Genomic DNA, 18,526 nt, shown 5'->3' with positions numbered 1-18,526 from the left:
GCCTTTGTTCTGGAGCACCACAGGCTCTATTCTACATGATAAAGAGATTTTAATCAGCAGGCAGAAATAGCCTGTCTATCTGCCCATACCGTTGAGAGTTTGCTTTTGCAATCTCTCTTTATCTAGCCAGGTAAAACAGTTACTATCCAAACTACTGCACAACATATACCCATGTTAGGTGCTCTGCAAACTCACCCTAAGTTTATTACTAGCAGCTTCAACCTACATTTTCTCAAATATTTTTCTTATTGCACCCACCTTTCAAAGTCAGGTTCAGCAGTAACCTATCTATATTAAAACAAGAGCTAATTTTCAAGCCCCACTGTATTGGGGGGATTGGGAGAGCATGAAACGGAGTGGGAGTCAGCCCATGAGGGGGTTGCACAAACAGCTCTTCAAGGCTGTGGTAGTTTGGCAAAGCTGGTTAAAGGATCGGATGAAATCCAGGCAAGCCCTATGCCAGGAAGCCCTAGTATTACTGTGTACTCATAATAACAAAGGACAGTAGTGAAGGCGCTTCCCAGGAGCAGGGATGAGCGAGCGAATGGTAAAGCACATTTTGACATGGGCACAAATCTATTCAGAGAGAAACTACAATATGAGATGCAATATCTTACTTGGAATTGGCAGTGGCTATGACATCTAAAGTTCTAGAGGAAAGGCAAGTTGACGGAAATACAGCAGACGATTGAGAAGATTCAGGACCCAGCTTCAAGCACTAACATAGTTCGGTACCCCTCAGATGACGGAACTTCCGATCCCCAAACCTAAATATTCTAGAAGTGGGCCCAAAGATCAAGAACACTAAGTGTAACACAGAGTACTAATTTGTCAAAGCAGTATGTGTGTGAAGCGTTGGGGACTTATTAAATGTTGCAGGTATGAAAGAGGGATACATTGTAGGAAGAATAGAATTCAAGATTATTCGTCTTATCACCTCAAATACTCTGCACCCTTCATTTACATCCCTCCTTGTAGGATCGAAGAGATTGGTAATAGAGTTAAGGTTTCAAATTTGAGATTATTTTTTACAAATAAAACCACGGTGCTTCTCTGTCATTTTTGGCAAATAAAATGTGAAGAAAACAAATGTGTGTTTTGTTATGCTTCTTATCTGCATGTTACCAAACAACAAAGGAAATACATAAACGAAGAGCCCTGGTTTACAAGTAACTATGCCCGGCTGGTGTGTAGTACCACAAAATGTAAATTAAGTTTGACCTGTTTAGGGGGGCGTGGCCACGGCGGCGATCGGAATGGCTGCCTTTCCGTGAAGCTCCTCCATGCGGGCTCCCAGCGGCGACGAATAAGATGTGATCCGCTGCTCCTGGCCCCCACATCCCTGCAGATCCGCATGTGGATGCCACCCCGACCATCCGGGTGGCTCGGGAGACCGTCGGAGCGTCCTTAGTGGTGTGCACGGCGGAGGAGAATCGAGGCCTCCGGACCTCGGCGCCATCTCTCTCTCTGCGCCGGATCGCTGGGTGAGTGCTGCGCGGTGCTCTGCTGCCGGGCCTTTCGCACGCCACCTGCGGGCTCTCTCGCTCGTTGCCAGTCTTTCGTGGGCTCCCGGGTGGGGGCGCCGGGTTCCTGGACGCGACCGAGGCCTGTTGGCGTGCTGGGACCGGGGCCTCGATTTGCGGGCCTGCGTCGGATCTTGGGCGGCGGGCGGAAGCGTTCGTTGGGGGACGGCGGGGGTCGGGGACTGCGGCGGTGGGGAAGCCGGGGGCGCTCCCTAGCAATCAGCGGCGGCCCCGCCTCAGACCCACTCGGGGGGACTTTTGATTCCCTCCCTCCCTCCTGCGTTGGGCACCAGGAGAGGGTCGCTCCCCATTCTACGGCCCAACGCGAGTGTCTCTCCATTAACGGACTCTGGCCCTTAAAGATATCTAGACCTTGGCCGACACGACTACCTGACGCCATCGGCGTTTATATGCGGGGCTGGACATACTCAGACTCACCTTATCTTGCCCGGTCTCACGACGCACATGGAGGCATGTCTGGTCGTGGGGCTGACTGGTGCCTAACATTGCCCTGCTACATTCCCCCCTCGCTGTTTGTCGCCACGCAATATTACACTGCGACAGCGCCCTTCATACAGCCTCGGCGATGGGAAAGAGAGATCCGAACCAGAGGAAGCTAAGCTTTGACAAAACTCCCCTCCTCACTACGGACCCTCCACCTGGTTCGTCTACTGGGGCTGCCAGTTCTGCAGACATGGGGAACGCCGCTGCCATGGTCGCTGCCATGATGGGTGAAATGCGCGCTGGCTTTAAGGCGCTCGACACCCGCTTCGACAGCCTTGAACAGAAAATTGCTGACATGGGCACCAAGGTGCAGGCCCATGACCGACGACTGGACGTGGCGGAATCCAGAATATCGGATGTGGAGGATGGTGCCACCAAAACGCTGAAACGACTGGAACGGGTCGAGAAAATCCTTAAAGACGTGGCCATAAAAAATGAGGACTTAGAAGCGCGTAGCCGGCGCAACAACATTCGTATCCTTGGTGTGGCGTAGACGACAGCTACGGGTTGTTTTGACACCTTTGTTGAACATCTCCTCATTGAACTATTCGGCAAGGACACCTTCACTGCTGGCTTTGTGGTCGAACGAGCGCACAGGTCACTGGGACCTAAACCTCACCCTGGGCAGCCACCACGGCCTATAATCGCCAGGATCATGAACTTCCGCGACCGGGACGCCGCGCTTTGCACTGCACGAGAGGCCGGTGAAGTGCGGTGGCAGAGCAGCACTTTGTCCTTCTTCCCAGATTTCACGCTAATGGTTCAAGAGGCGCGCCGCAAGTATAATGGAGTCAAAGCCACTCTTCGCAATCTAGGTTTAAAGTACGGTATGCTGTATCCGGCCAGATTGAAGGTCGATGTGAACGGCAGATTCCGCATTTTTGACTCCCCCCACGGAGGCACAGGACTTTTGTCAAGGTTATAGGAAACGGGGCTCACCATCGGCTTCATGACCCGCGGCACGATCTCCGCCCCGCAACTACACACAGTCCAGTGCTGACCTTTTTGCTGAAACCGGCCAGGGCTGAACGTTCTTTATTACCTAATCTCTGGGCCCTACTCGTTGTGTTGCTTATTGGATGTGGACTTTCCAGCGTTTGTTAAACGGCCATCACTTCAGGAGTCGCTTTAGTTGGGACGCCCGCATGGCATGGCGTGGCGTTGCTACCCCCTATGGCGAATCCCTTCTTGTCTTACTTCTTTGGGGTTTTATTATTTTTTTTGCAGCGACACCGTTTCATTGAATGGCTATTATTTTTTGTATTTTGCAATGTTAGTCAGCACTTGTTCGGGGATTGCCTCTCTGGGGATGCTGGGAGGCTAGGTGGTGGGTGGGGGTCGGGACGTGTTTTGTTTGTGTGGTCATTTATGTTTGTGAGTGATTGCGAGACTCATGAGAGTGGATTGACGGATGCACGCCTGTTAGTGATTATCTTTGGTGTGGTGCTATGGCCAGGGTAGGTCTGCAGTCTGGCCCGTCCAGACTTACTTTGATGTCTTGGAATGTTTGTGGTTTGAACACCACACGAAAACGTAAACAGGTACTGAACTATGCAGCACGGCACAAGGTAGATGTCCTTTTTCTACAAGAGACTCACTTGGCGCAGGCAGACACAATCTCCGTGGCTAGGGGTTGGGGTACACACAGAGTACTTTCAAATTATAGCAGGTATGCAAGAGGTGTTGCAATTCTTGTGCACAGGCGTGCTCCCTTTGTATTGACTGGTAGTACGACGGATGAGGAGGGCAGATATGTGCTGATAACAGGAGTGTTGTTTGGGTACAAGATCGCAATGGTAGGAGGTGGGATGTTCCCAACGTGGATTCCCCGGCCTTTTTTCAAGACCTGCAACTGACGCTGCTTCACTCTGACATAGATTTGTTAGTGATGGGAGGTGACTTTAATTTATTAATGAATCCAGATAGAGACAGCACTTCTCCCTCACCGGACTGCAAGTCCCAGGCCCGCTCAGTGATGGCGGAAATTTGCGCCCACTTTTCCTTAATAGACATAGAAGCTCGACTGCACCCAAACGCACCAGATTATACACATCACTCAGGATTCCACAACACTAGCACTAGAATTGACTATTGGCTCCTCTCCCCAGGCATCGCAGGCTGGGTGGATGGCCTTTCCACTCTTCCACGCACGCTATCGGACCACTCCCCCCATTGTGTTAACGTTAGCAATCCCTAGGCTGGGTGGCTACGAGAGACAGTGGCGTTTCCCTGGTAAGGCCCTGCTGGACCCGGTTTTTAAAGAGGAGATCCGCATCGTCATCGACGACTATTTCGACATTAATACCGGCTCTGTAGCTTCCTGGGCCACGTTATGGAAGGGTTTCAAGGCCTCCATTCGCGGGGTTTGTATTGCCAAACATGTAGGTGTCCTACGTGAGATTCGCTCCACCTTGACCCGTATTGAAGCGGATATCTCTACGGTAGAGAGGGAAATACTTGAGGATCCCTCGGCGACCCGGGAGGCCAGACGCCTTGAGTTGCTCTTGGAGTTTCGGGACGCTGCAGACAGGGAACTGCGGTTCATGGGCAAGCACTATACGGTGCGTCAGTATGGAGAAGGAGACAGGCCGGGCAAGATACTGGCGCAAATGCTCCGTCCGCCACACCAGGCAGCTTACATCTCTGACGTTGTTGACACGCAGGGCACACGGCATCACTCCACTCCCGATATATGTTAACACCTTTTTGTCATACTACAAAACTCTTCACACTTCCACGCTTTCAGGGGAACATCGCGACCCCGGCCCTTATTTGAATGAAATTGCCATGGTATACCTCGAGAAAAACATGCAGGAATTTCTGGCCATGCCCATAACGCTGGATTTTATAGTTGAGGCCACTGATTCATTGAGGAGCTCCTCGGCGCCGGGACTTGATGGTTACTCGGCCGATTTTTATAAAGAATACAACGAAGAACTTGTACCAAGGCTAGTCGAGGTTTATGCAGAGGCGCCGGAGTCGGGCGTTCTCCCGCCCACGCTACGGGAAGCGGTAATTGTTCTTCTTCCCAAAACAGGTTGTGACGCCTCCTTATGTAGCTCTTATAGGCCCCTGTCCCTCTTGAACTTGGACTACAAAATTTTGGCTAAAGTTCTTGCAATCCGCTTAGCGCCACTCATGGAGACCGTCATTTTGCCGGCCCAGTCCGGATTTGTTCCACATAGATCCACCTCCTTCAATCTTCGGACACTGTTCTCTGTTTTGCACAGAATTGACCCCTCCACCCCGGCTGCAGCGGTGTTTTTGGACGCGGAGAAAGCGTTCAACACCCTGGAATGGCCCTTTTTTTTTAATCGATCATGAGGCGAATGGGCATGCCTGAGATGTTTGTGGCGACAGTCGAGTTACTGTACTCGGCGCCCACTGCCCGGATACGTTTAAATGGCACCATTTCTGAAAGCTTTACACTTTCGCGAGGCACCCGTCAGGGATGCCCCTTATCCCCGCTCCTGTTCATCCTTGCGATGGACCCTTTGGTGCGTCATTTTCAAGAGAAGCACCTCCACAGAGGGCTTCAGTTTCGCACTGGGCCACTCCTCGTCTCTCTGTACGCAGACGACACAGTCTTGTATGTTCGGAAGCCTCGGACCAATCTGGAGCCACTTTTATCGGAGATCGCCCGCTTTGGCGAATATTCAGGCCTCAGAATAAATTGGCATAAATCGGTTATTTTTCCGCTTACCCCCTCCACCTCGCAATGGACATGTGCTTTTCCTCTAGAATAGAGCACGGACTCCGTGAGATATCTGGGAATCCATATCCACCTTGACACGGTGTCCATTGTCCGCTTGAATTACGGACATGCCCTAGATTTCTTGGAAGACCATACTTCGTCTCCCCTTGTCCATGGCTGGCCGGATTGCCATTATTAAAATGATCGTACTCCCTCAGTTTTTGTATTTGTTCAACAATATTCCGATCCCTCTCACCAAGATCTTTTTTTCGCAACTTCGTTCCTTACTATTGCGTTTGGTGTGGGGCGGTAAAAACCCGCGAGTGGCCTGGCGTACATTGACGCTTCCTTACGAACGGGGAGGCTTTGGAGTACCAGATTTTTTCTCTATTATTTAGTGGCGCAATGTTCGTATGCATATTCCTGGTTTCACCCAGACGCCAGAATTCTTTATCTGAGGCCTGAGGCCGATATGGCGCTTCCAGTGCCCCTTAACTCCATCCTTCCTAGAGGGCTCCCCCGGGACCCACAGGACATACAGCCAGTATCCACCACATGCTGGGCTTGGGATAAACTGAGACGATTACTTCACATTGAGACATTAAACTCTTCTGCACTACCGTTGCCTAACCCTCATTGGCTCCCCATCACAGGAGAATCGGTGGTACAGCGCACATTATCCAAATACCAACTGCATACAGTCGGGGATCTCTTCCCAGACGGTCATGTTTTCTCCCTGACAGAAGATCACCGCTTCACTGACCGAACGTTTATGGACTCTTTCACACTGACTAGACTCCGATCCATGCTCCGTGCTAAATTCCGCACATTCCCACTCCCTCCTGAGGACGCTGCCACACTCACATTCATAATACAGAACCAGACGGGATCGCACGTTGTCTCTAAACTTTACAAGCTATGTCTGGCCTCACTTCCTTCCTCAGATACAGCGGTGCGCGCCGCATGGGAGGGCGACCTGGGCACCCAGATCACAGACGACCAATGGGCGGCGTGCTGCGCTACCACTAGGGACGTGTCCATAAACAGCAGACATAAACTTATACACTTTAAGTTCCTGAAAAGGATGTATCACACTCCCGCACTTGCACATAGGATTGACTCTAACAGACCACACTGTTGCCCTAAGTGCAGAGCCCCGCAGGCGGATTTCACCCATCTTTCCTGAACGTGCCCGCTTTTGCACGAATACTGGCTAAAGGTGCACCGTGTTTTGGGGGACATATTGGGCATGGAGTTGCTACCCACCCCTGAAATTGTGTTGCTTGGCTATGTGGCAAATTTCCCACGCTCTCTCCGCAAATTGGCATCCATTGGCTTTCTTTTGGCAAAAAGAGAGATAGCGCTGCTCTGGTGCGCTAGGCGCGCTCCAACCGTCCACGCTTGGCTCCGTAGTATGGCCTACTGCAATGTTAACAGTGTGGAATACTCAGAACAGATTCCGGCTGCTTCCCGACCAGTAGACATTTGGGGGCCATATCAAAAGTATATTGCGAAACTTACTCAGGAGACACAATCCCAAACGATTAATTCCATTGTACCGGAGGGGGTGGGCTAGGATGGGGTCCATGGCAGCGCTGTGGCCGACTTCACCACTATTTCTGTATAAGTTACGCTAGAACTACGCAACCGGCTACAGCTGTTTGGTGTAATGGTTGTTGGCATGGGGGTTCCCTGGGCGGCCCTGTATTGTGCCTGTGTCACTGTTGAACTCTACTCCTACTCAAGTGGTGCTCAATGAAAGCTGGCCTGTTGCAGGATGTATTGTTGTTTACATTTCTCGGTCCACCATACTAAGATTGAGACTGTTATTGTGCTAATTGATCTGCTCTACCGTTCTCGCAAACTTGCAGATATGATTTGCTTTCTGTATGTTGTTTATTTTTTCCGTTCCTATTTCATTATTGTGATTATGGTTTCACCAAAAAGAAAATTGTACATATGCAATGTGTCATACAAGACGTCCGAAATCCCTCTGTGCGAATATCTGATTACTGGATAATGCTTATTGTCTATTTACATGATTCTTCTATATGTAAGAGTGGATTGCTTATTTGCGCAATAAAGAGATTTATAAAATGTGCTCCCTGCAATGCTTTAAGGACTGCATACTTCAGTAAAGATAACCCTTTTGTTTGCCCGTTCAGTGAATGCCAGCTCCTGAATCACTGCAGATTCAGTTAAAGCAGGAACATTTGTTCAAAACTATTTTCTTAACATGCACAACTGGTCTTCATTTTACATCGGTTGTTTTTCAGTACTAGCAGTTAACAATAAGTGTATCAATGTGGGGGGCGTGGCCAACAGCATGGCCGGTTAGGACGTGCTGAGACGGAGCTCCCGCCGAGCTGCCTCAAGATCCGGCTTTCTAACGAACCTGACCGTCACCAAAACGCAGGCGGAGGTACCAAAGGTGTCCTGCACCTACTGAGAGCGAGAATCGTGCACAGAATTGCACCCGGGAAGGAGCAAAGAGGGCCGGAATCGCCCGCTCGCACGCCGGACTACACCAAGATGGCGGCTGCCCACACTAGTGCGAGACGAGCTCCGTGACTGCGGGAGCTGGGCACCCGGGCGCGACTGGAGGAAGGTGGGCGGCTGTCTCCCAAGCTATCTACAACCCCGGACTGGCGCCTGCATCGACCGCGCTTCCCCGGCGGAGGACAGCCACCGTAGGAGACCTACACCAAGGTGGCGGCCGGACTGCGGTGGGAACCTCGGAGGTGTTGAGCCCCGCGACCTGGTCTCCTAACACCCGGACAAGCGGAAGCCGGCGCAAACGCTGGTGGGGCGCGGCGGCCATCGGAGGGACCCGTGGGGAGCCCCCCCTGCATTGTCGGCGGCAACACCTGGGACACGGTAGACTGGCCCCGCCTGCTTCCTTGAGCACAGTCGAACCCCAACGAGGTCCGGGCCACAGGCAATGACAGAGTGAGTGCACGGGGGCCGTTTTTTCCACTGGACTGTCTGGTGTGTAAAGAAGGGGGAGACCAGCGAGGCCCCGGGACCTTCATAACCCGAGGGGCATTCAAGAGGGTCCCCGTGGTCCGGGGGAAGTGGAACCTGCGGGGGGGCTGGTGATTCGGCAACGGCGGTGGCGCCCCCCGAGTGAACCCAGACGCCACTGGCCTGTCACATGCAGTGAGGCGCCGGGACCCCCAGGGCAAACACGGACTGGGATCTGAGCATTATTCTCGAGGGGATCTGGGCCTCCGACACCCTGTGGAGCCCGGGAACAACTTTAGCCCACAGCCCACCAACTCGTGGGAAGAATACGGACCAGACCACTGCTACTCATCATGGGCAAGAGGGAGACAGTACCGAAAGGAACAAAGCAAGGCCCGATGGATAACTTCGCTGCACCGCGCCAGGCGGTGAATGGACTCCCGGCGGCCCCGGGCCCGCGCTCGGATACAGACCTGCTCATGGAGGCCATCCAGGCGTCGCGTACCGACATACAGGAGTCGAGAGCGGCATTGGAGACCAAGATCGGCGAGGTGGGATCGGAAGTAACACTCCTGCGACAGGATTTTCGGAATCTATCAGAAAGGGTCACCAACGCGGAGACGCGGATGGGTGAGGCGGTGGACTCTATCACTGCCCTGCGAAGAGACATGACGGAACTACAGGCCTCGCATCGCCAACTCCTCTGGAAAGTGGATGACGCCGAATACAGGGCGCGCCGCAACAACCTGCGCTTCGTAGGTTTTAGAGAAGGATGCGAGAAGTCCGACATGGTGGCCTTTCTGAAAACATGGCTGGTGGACACTTTCCCGGAGGCGCAATTCTCAAACTGTTTCGTAATAGAGAGGGCGCACAGGGCGCTCCTTGCCCAACCACCGACAGGAGCACGGCCGCGTCCGATCATTGCACGCTTCCTGAACTTTGCCGACAGGGACTTGATTTTGAGAGAGGCAAGGAAGCTGGGAGAGATCCGCTTTGAGAAATACGCATATCATGATTTTCCCAGACTATAGCCAGGAGGTACAGAAGCAGAGGCGATCCTTTGATGCAGTGAAGGCGAAATTGAGAGACCAGAAAATTGCCTATATGCTACTGTTCCCGGCGAAACTTAAGGTGCTCTTTGGTGGACAGTCCCTCTTCTTCACACACCCGGAGGACGCATGGCAGTGGCTGGAGGAGCGACCGATCCTTAACAGCAGGGAGATAGCCAATCGGGATCTGCTGGACAGGTCTGTGAGAAATGCCACCCACTGGGAACTCCCTAAGGCGCAGAGACTGAAGGCTAGAAGATCCACGAGGCGGACCCCAGTGACACCATATAGGGGTCCAGACACAGGATGGGTGCGAAGGGGGCGCTCGGCCTCGCCAAACGGGGCGACTGGCTCAGGATCCAGATTTGCAGCACTGCACATCACGGCCCGCTCAGAGGGTGAAGTCGACGAGGCACTAGACTGTCGCACATCGGGCGGAGAAGAGGAGGAGGATGAGGGACAATCTGATCACCCACTGGTACAAGAGATCCGTGTACTGGAACAGGACTTGTCAGGACAACACAGCGCACCAGAATCTGAGATTCCGGACTCTAAATCATGAACGGATGCGGACCCGCAGTTAGGTAGAACCAGGCGTCCACTTGCAATGAGGTGTGGACAGACTCTCTGATACCTGACGGTTCCATGGGACTGGAATGGCAGCTGGTCGCAGGGAAGCACGCAAGTTGGCACCCCCTTATGTTTTGTTCTGCACTTTTGCGGTGTTCTTGAAAGTTTGTAAGGGAGGGTATAGTGGGTGGGCGACAGGCCTACTCCTACTGAAAGTCATGTCCCGCTTAGGGGCACTTCTGGAAGGGGAGGGACGTGGGGAGGGGGAGAGGGGAAAGGGTTTTCTAGTTTGTTGGGGTAGGGGAGAGCGTAGGAAAACAAGTTGGGGACATTGGGGGGGGGAGGTTGGATACGGGAACACTCATTGGGAAACAGTCAGATCCACGAGAATCAACGTTGTCGCAAACAGCTGCTATGGTCTCCTACTGACCTCCAGACGAGCAACACAGTATGGCAGATACACTAACGACTACTGAAAGAACTCAATGGGGGGTCTCCATTCTGACGTGGAATGTTAATGGATTGGGGTCCAAAATAAAGAGAGGATTGGTAAACGCATACATCAAAAGGGTCGCCCCTGACCTTATCCTCCTGCTGGAAACACACCTTAGGGCGGGAAAATGTACGTTCATAGCGAGGGGGAGATATAAAGTCCTGACTCACGCGGGCTATACGTCAGGAGCCAGGGGAGTCGCAATCCTAATTAGCAAAACACATCCCTTTACCGTCACACGCTCATGGAGTGATCCACAGGGTACATACGTGGGAATACAGGGGACGTGGAATAGACTGCACATGACAGTTCTCAGTATACGCCCCGCCAAAACTCCAATCGCGCACTCTCAGGGAAGTAGCGTCCATCCTATTGGACACGGCAGACACGATGCAAATAGTGGGGGGGGGACTTCAATGATGTCATGTCTGAAGAATTAGACCGTTCAGGTGCAACACGCAGAGGGGGGACGCAAACGGCATTGGCAAAATACATGGCGGGGATGGGGCTCACTGACACATGGCGTTGGCGACACCCGACACAGGAGACGTTCTCCTTTTACTCAGGGGCCCATAAAGCCTTCTCCAGGCTGGACTACATTTTTATTGCACGGAAATACCTGGCGGAGGGGGATGAGTTCACCTACAAAGCAAGGGGGATATCAGATCACTCACCTCTGTATGCACACTTAGGGAAAAACACGGTGAGGCGAGAGACTGAGTGGTGCTTGGCAGCATGGGACATACAAACCCCCGAGATAACACGAGGACTGAGGGCAGATATAAAGGTGTATGTGGCGGAGAACAGGGGTTCAGTAGACTCCAGTATTACCTTCTGGGAGGCCATGAAACCGGTGTTGAGGGACAGAATCAGAGGGAGACTAAGGGATGAACGCAATAAACAGCACAGGGAGGCTGCAGGGCTAGAAACTGAAATCCTAGCGCTAGAAAGGGAATACCATGTACACAAAGGGGAGGGCACACTGAGGCAGTTGCAAGACAAACAAAGGGAGTATAGACAACTGGTCTCTAATGAGGCAAAGACACAATCGCTAGCAACATTGCACCGCCTATATGATGTAGGTGACAAGTCAGGCAAACTTCTGGCTTGGCTTAGCAGGAAAGAACGAGCAGCAAGGTGGGTGGAAAAAATCAGGAGAGACGGGGGAGGCATGGAAACTACAGACAAGGGCATAGCAGAGGCGTTGGCACTCCACTATGAGACTTTCTATAGAGGCAGAGACCTCGGATCAGTTGATGAGGCCCTACAATATATGGAGAATGTGGACATCCCATTGCTGGATGCAGAACTCAGCGCCCCACTAGAGGCGGATATCACATTGGAGGAGATTAGTACAGCCATAAATAAGTTAAAAACGGGGAAAACACCGGGACCCAATGAGTTTCCGGCGGAATTCTTTAAAAAAACGGCCGACTTGTTGACGCGTCACCTGTTGGCCTTATATGTTGAAGCGTATGAGATAGGGACACTCCCGCGGGACCTAACATTGGCGACCATAGTACCGCTACACAAACAGGGCAAGCCAGAGACGACGCTATTTAGGGCGAGACTGCTGCAAGGTGAGCCTGCTTAGGGTTCCTGAGGCCAAGATTGCACTTGGCGCCTCGCTTTTGACCGCGCTGGTCGCGCGCTTGTTAGCTCTTCAATTTTAAAATAACCTTCGTTTTTTGTGGACTTTGCTTATTAATTTTTTAGCCTGCCTCCCTGCTACTAATTTTTTCTGGCCCTTACCTGCACTGTAATCTGTTAACACCACCGCTGTTGGGCGGATCCGGGTTACCGGGAGGGTTTGGACTGAGCGCCATCTTTGTGAGGGGAGTAGTGCGAGCGCCATCTTTGAGCGTCCAGGTCACCTGGGACGCCGAGACGACGCTATTTAAAGCTCGCCTGACCAGCGCAGCGGTGAAGCGCAGCGGTGCGCCTTCCCTGCGCCTGAGTCGTGCCAGAGTCCTGCCCGTCTGCGCTCGTCAGCGTCTCGGAGGCGGTCGAGGCGGGACTCTGGCTTCACGGGTAGGCTTTCAGGGATGATTGTCTACAGCGCGGCCGCTTTATGTGCGCTTCGCCCTGTGAGGCGTGATTGTAAATCTCTTTTTCCCGGTGGTCGCCAATTGGGCAAAGGATTTCCTGGTTGTGCTTGGCGTCCTGTACCCCTACCACCTCGTATCTTGTCCTTTCCTCCCGTAGAATGTCACTGCGCCTTGTTAAATACTAGATCTCTGGCGCGTCACTCGGTGGAGATCTGGGACCTCCTTGCGCTCTCTAAAATGTCCTGTCTTTTTTTGACAGAGACTTGGTTGGGGGCGGGCTCTGAACCGGACATCGCTAGTGCCCTTCCACCCAACTTTACCATCCTAAGGAGAGACAGAACGGGAGGCCGAGGTGGCGGAGTGGCCCTAGTTGTCGACAAGTCCCTGGAATGCTCCTCTTTCCCTGTGGATAACATCGCTGGATGTGAAGCTCTTGGCTTTATTCTCCATCTGTCAGCTTCACATACCTGCACAGGGATCCTTGTCTACAGACCTCCAGGGCCCATAGGCTCGTTTTTTGAGGACCTGTAGGCGGCGTTGTCAGTACCCTGTATGCGCTCAGCGCGCTGCTGGGCGATTTAAATCTGCATATGGATTCAACAACTGACGCTGAAGCGTCCAAACTTCGGGATATTACCGAGATGTTTGGGCTGGTTCCTTTTATCGACAGTCCCACGCATGTCAAAGGGCACACGCTTGATTTAATCTTTTCCACCGTGCCGATTAAGGTGTCCCTCCCTTTACCGGTTCTGTGGTCTGATCACTTCTTAATAAATTTTGTTTTATTGGCTGAGTGTCAGATTAGCCATAGAACTCACAAGGATGGGTCTCGCCAATCTAGAGCCTTCCACCTGGTGACAGCTGATATGCTCGCTGACGCACTCTGTTTACACCCTTGTACCATGACAGGGAACCTAGAAGCCGACCTGCTGCTAGTCCAAGACTGGCTTCAGGCAAGATTTGAAGAGCTTGCCCCTCGAAAGCCGGCTAGGACAGCCCCCTGTCAGGACTCGACTCCTTGGTTTACTTCCATTTTACGGAAAGCGCGCCAGGACTGTAAAAGGGCGGAAAGGCTCTGGCAGCGCAAGTACGACCCTGAGGAGAAATTGAAGTACAGGGGTGTTATGAAATTATATCACAAACAGATTGCCGAAGCTAAAAAGAACTACTTCGAGCATAGAATAGATCAGGCTGATAATACGAGCCGGGAACTATTCCGTATTGTGAAAGAATTCGTGGATCCTGTTGCAAGCGCCCGTGTACATTCCCATACGGAGGAGTGGATCAGGCAGCTCGCTGACTTCTTTGTGGCTAAGATCTTAAAGATTCAGGACTCTTTTGGTAGGGTGGGGCCTCTGAAAGCTGCTGTGGCCTTGGAGAGCGATCTAAAGCTCCCCCCTTCTGCTGAAATTGAGTCTGGGCCCACGCTATCGGCGTTTCCCCCGCTCTCTTGCGAAACCTCACTTGAGCTGCTTTCCCGTTTGAAATCTGGATCCCCCTTGGATGCTTGTCCGGCTAAATGCCTGAGCAATGTGGCGTCAGCTGTAAACAACTTGCTTAACCCTTTGCTCAACATGTCTTTGAGCTCCGGAGTGGTCCCTAGAGAGTGGAAGCATGCTCTCATTCTCCCGCTGATTAAAAAACCTCTGCTTGACCCCTTGCAGTTGGCCAACTATAGACCAATCTCCCTCCTCCCTGCTCTGGCGAAGGTGGCGGAGAAACATGTTCAGCATACTCTTACCACCTTCATGGACAATAACAAACTGCTGCATGACTCCCAATCTGGCTTCCGTGCCAATTATAGCACGGAGACAGCTCTTGTGGAGGTGACCGACGCCATCAGGGAGACGCTTGATCTTGGGGGAAAGGCTATGTTGGTCTTGCTGGACCTGTCGGAGGCATTCGACACCGTCCCACACGCAGGCCTCCTTTTAAGACTCAAGGAGGTAGGACTGCGGGGGACGGTGTTGGATTGGTTCCAATCATTCTTAGCCGACCGTCGACAGGTGATCTGGGCTCCACCGTTCTCCGCGGAAATGCCTTCGCTAGAGGTGGGGGTGCCTCAAGGATCTATCCTGAGCCCCACCATTTTTAACATTTATATGGCCCCTTTGGCGAAGGTCGCGGAGGCATTTGGAGCCCGGGTCATTTCATATGCTGACGACACCCAGCTCCTGTTTACTTGCAGGAAGGGAGAGGTTTTTGACGGTGGCAGAATTAGAGACTGTTTGAGTGCAGTCTTTGCATGGTTTCAGCACCAGAGCTTGAAATGCAACTCGGACAAGTCCGAGCTGCTCTTTTTCGGCTGTGCCCCTGACCCTGGATGGAAGTCGTGGTGGCCCCCTGACATGTTTCCTCCAGAGAAACCTTCCTCCCAAGTAAAAAATCTGGGAGTTGTGTTTGACGATAGTCTTTCTTTTCGTCCACACATTACGGGTTTAGCGGGGAAATGCTTCGGCATTCTTAAAATGGTGAGAAAATTTCTCCCATTGCTCTCCCTACAATACCGCAAGAATGTTGTTCAAGCGCTTGTGGGATCGCGTTTAGATTACGCTAACGCACTTTTTGCCGGACTGCCTAAATATCTGGTGTCCAGATTACAAACTGTCCAAAATTCAGCGGCCAGGGCAATTTTTGGCCTCCCACGGAGAGTCAGCGCCTCTCTGTTGCGTGGCAGGCTGCATTGGCTATCAATGCCTTGTAGAATCAGGTTTAAAATCCTCACGCTGGCGTTTAAAGCCCTCCACTTGACGGGCCCGGCTTACCTCAGGAAGCGTATTGCCTTCTACGTTCCCCGGAGGAAATTGAGATCTGCCGACCTGGCTAAAGTGGAGGTGCCAGTGATCAAACGAGTGCGGATGGGAGGCCGGTCTTTCCAGTTTACGGCAGCTCGTTTCTGGAATGAGCTCCCTCTCTCACTTCGTAAGGCTAACAATCTTCTGGCCTTTAGGAAGGAGCTGAAGACCGTCCTTTTCTCTGCGTAACCTGTGCGTTGATAGTGTATCCGCTTCTGGGTTTTCTTGGTTATGTTTCAGGTCTCTTTGCTAAAGCGCCGGGACACCCGTCCTGGGTAGCCGTGCGCTCAAAAAAAAGAGCAGTATTAACATAACATAACATTGTGCCTCATACCGCCCCATCTCACTGCTGAACATGGAGGTGAAAGTGCTGGCCACGATTCTAGCGGCACGTCTCCGGACAGTCGTTCCAGACCTTATACACTCAGACCAATCAGGGTTTCTGCCGGATAGAGCGACAAAGCTCAACCTCCGACGGACGCACAACTGGCTTCAAGAAGTGAAAGATAGGACGGAACCGCACTGGTTCATGTCATTAGACGCTGAAAAAGCGTTCGACGCAGTACACTGGCCCTTTCTCATGGCGGTGTTGAGGCGGTTTGGTTTTGGGCTACACTTCCAGAAATGGATAGGGCTGCTGTACACGGCACCGAAAGCGCGGGTACGAGTAAATGGATGGTTATCACGTGAATTCCGTGTAGAGAGGGGCACCAGACAAGGATGCCCGCTGTCCCCGTTACTCTTTACACTCACGATAGAAATATTGGCTGCCAAAATTCGGCAAAACCCAGGGATCCATGGTTTCACGTGGAGTGATTCAGGGGAGGCACAGGAAAAAGTCTCATTATATGCCGATGATGTATTACTGTACATTACGAAACCCGAGGTCTCAGTAGGGACACTGTTCAGAGAGTTAGAGGGCTTTGGGGCGGTGGCAGGCCATACCATCAACTGGCACAAATCAGTCTTGTATACGCCCCGGGGACCAGTGACAGAAGTGACGCTACCGGACCGTTTACTCACTACCGCAGAGGGGTTTCAGTACCTTGGGGTCTATATCACTCTGGACAAGAAGCTCTCGTTTCAAAATAACGTGGAACGACTAATGAAAGAGGCAGTAGATGATATGACGAGATGGAGGCAGCTACCGCTCACCCTACTGGGTAGGGCGGCAATGTACAAAATGATTACCTTACCCAAATTCCTCTACGCACTTCAGAATGAATACTACCCGCTCCCGACTAACACGATCACCAAAATCCATGCAGACCTCCGCTCATTCCTATGGCTAGGCAAACAACCACGCATCGCACTCCAAACACTCCAACGACACCAATATAATGGAGGGATCTCACTGCCGAACTTGGAGGCATACTACTGGGCGGAACACTTGACCCCCATAAACGACTGGTTACACTCCCCAGCGGACCACCCGACGTATGCATTAGAAAGACATAAATTGTCCTCACGCAATATACTTCACTACTTGTACGGGGGGAGGGCGGGGAGAAAGCTCCTGCCCGCTACCATGATCACGATCCGAGCATGGACACGGGCCACGAGATCCACGGGGTGGGAGGAGAAACCTACACGCCAGACGCCACTATGGCACTGCAACTGGTTCACGGAACTTCGAAAACTGAAAGGCTTCCAAAGGTGGGACGATATAGGGATATCTACTATCGGGGATGTGATTAGGCAAGGTGAGCTGAAGACATTCGCAATGTTACAGGCAGAGTTTGGATTACATCACACACAACAGTACAAACACTTGCAGCTAGTGCATGCTTGGAAAGCACAGAAGATATCACTACAAGATATACCGGAATATTCACCCCTAGAAGGAAGACTCTTACAGGAACAGATAACACACCAGGCAGTGTCCCTTACATACAAAACACTCACAAATAATATGTTTGGGAATTTGGCGAAACTCAGGGGAGTATGGGAGGCGGAAGTGGGGCAATTAGAAGATTTAGACTGGGAGCTGATCCTGATGCACCCCCGAGAGGTGGCCATTAAGTCACGGCTAAGGCTGATTCAATTGAATGTGCTGCACAGGACGTACTTTGATAGGAGACGTCTCCTCAAGATGGGAAGGATAACAGACGACACATGTCTTCGTTGCAGGGCCGAACAAGGGGACTTCTACCACACTATCTGGTCCTGTGCGGAGATTCAAACGTATTGGTCTCACATCTTCACGGAATTGGGGGAGGTACTGGGAGTAGAGCTGACGCTGGACCCGAAACTGGCATTATTGGGAATGGTGACTGAAGTAGACTTGCCGCGCCCACATATTATTTTCCTGGTGCTGGCTTTAGTAGTGGCGAAAAGGGACATTGCAAAATACTGGGGGGTAGCGGAGAGGCCGGAAGTAGAGGAGTGGAGGAGAGGATTGGACCTCTATATGGCTGCAGAACGAGTGACATACAAAGCGAGAGGCTGTCCCAAAAAATTCCGAAAGGTATGGAGTAAATGGAGACAATACCATGGCCTAGAAGCCGGGCACTTCGGAGGTGACTCATAGACGAACAGAGAGCAGGGGCGGAAGTGGGAGTCCACCCGATAACGATATATGCTCGGCAGCAGACTGGGACACTGAGTACTTAGTGACACCACACACGTAAGGTGATATACGGTAACATGGGGAGGGAGACAAGCATCAGTAGAGTAGGTACGAATGGCACGGATGGACTAATGGCACTTAGTTTGATGGACATGTGATCGGACTGTTACCACGTTGAGGGGGGTAACCAACCAGTTTTGTGGATAGGGGGGGGCGGGAGAGGGGGGGAGTTGTGGGAGAAAAAAAATAACACAAAAGCAGGTTTGGGGAGTTACATGAAGAGCTTGCAGGTCATAGTATAACTGCAAAGTACTTAA

At 52.0% G+C, this 18,526-nt stretch overlaps 1 protein-coding gene across 1 annotated transcript in view; it reads right to left on the bottom strand.

The window, feature by feature from the left end:
- Positions 1–18,526, bottom strand: part of ALG11 (ALG11 alpha-1,2-mannosyltransferase) — a 44,457-nt gene that overhangs the window by 13,503 nt on the left and 12,428 nt on the right. The window lies entirely within an intron of this gene.

This window comes from Lissotriton helveticus, chromosome 8, assembly GCF_964261635.1.
Source record: "Lissotriton helveticus chromosome 8, aLisHel1.1, whole genome shotgun sequence".
NCBI lineage: Eukaryota > Metazoa > Chordata > Amphibia > Caudata > Salamandridae > Lissotriton > Lissotriton helveticus.
This window is presented reverse-complemented; position numbering and strand designations above follow the sequence as displayed.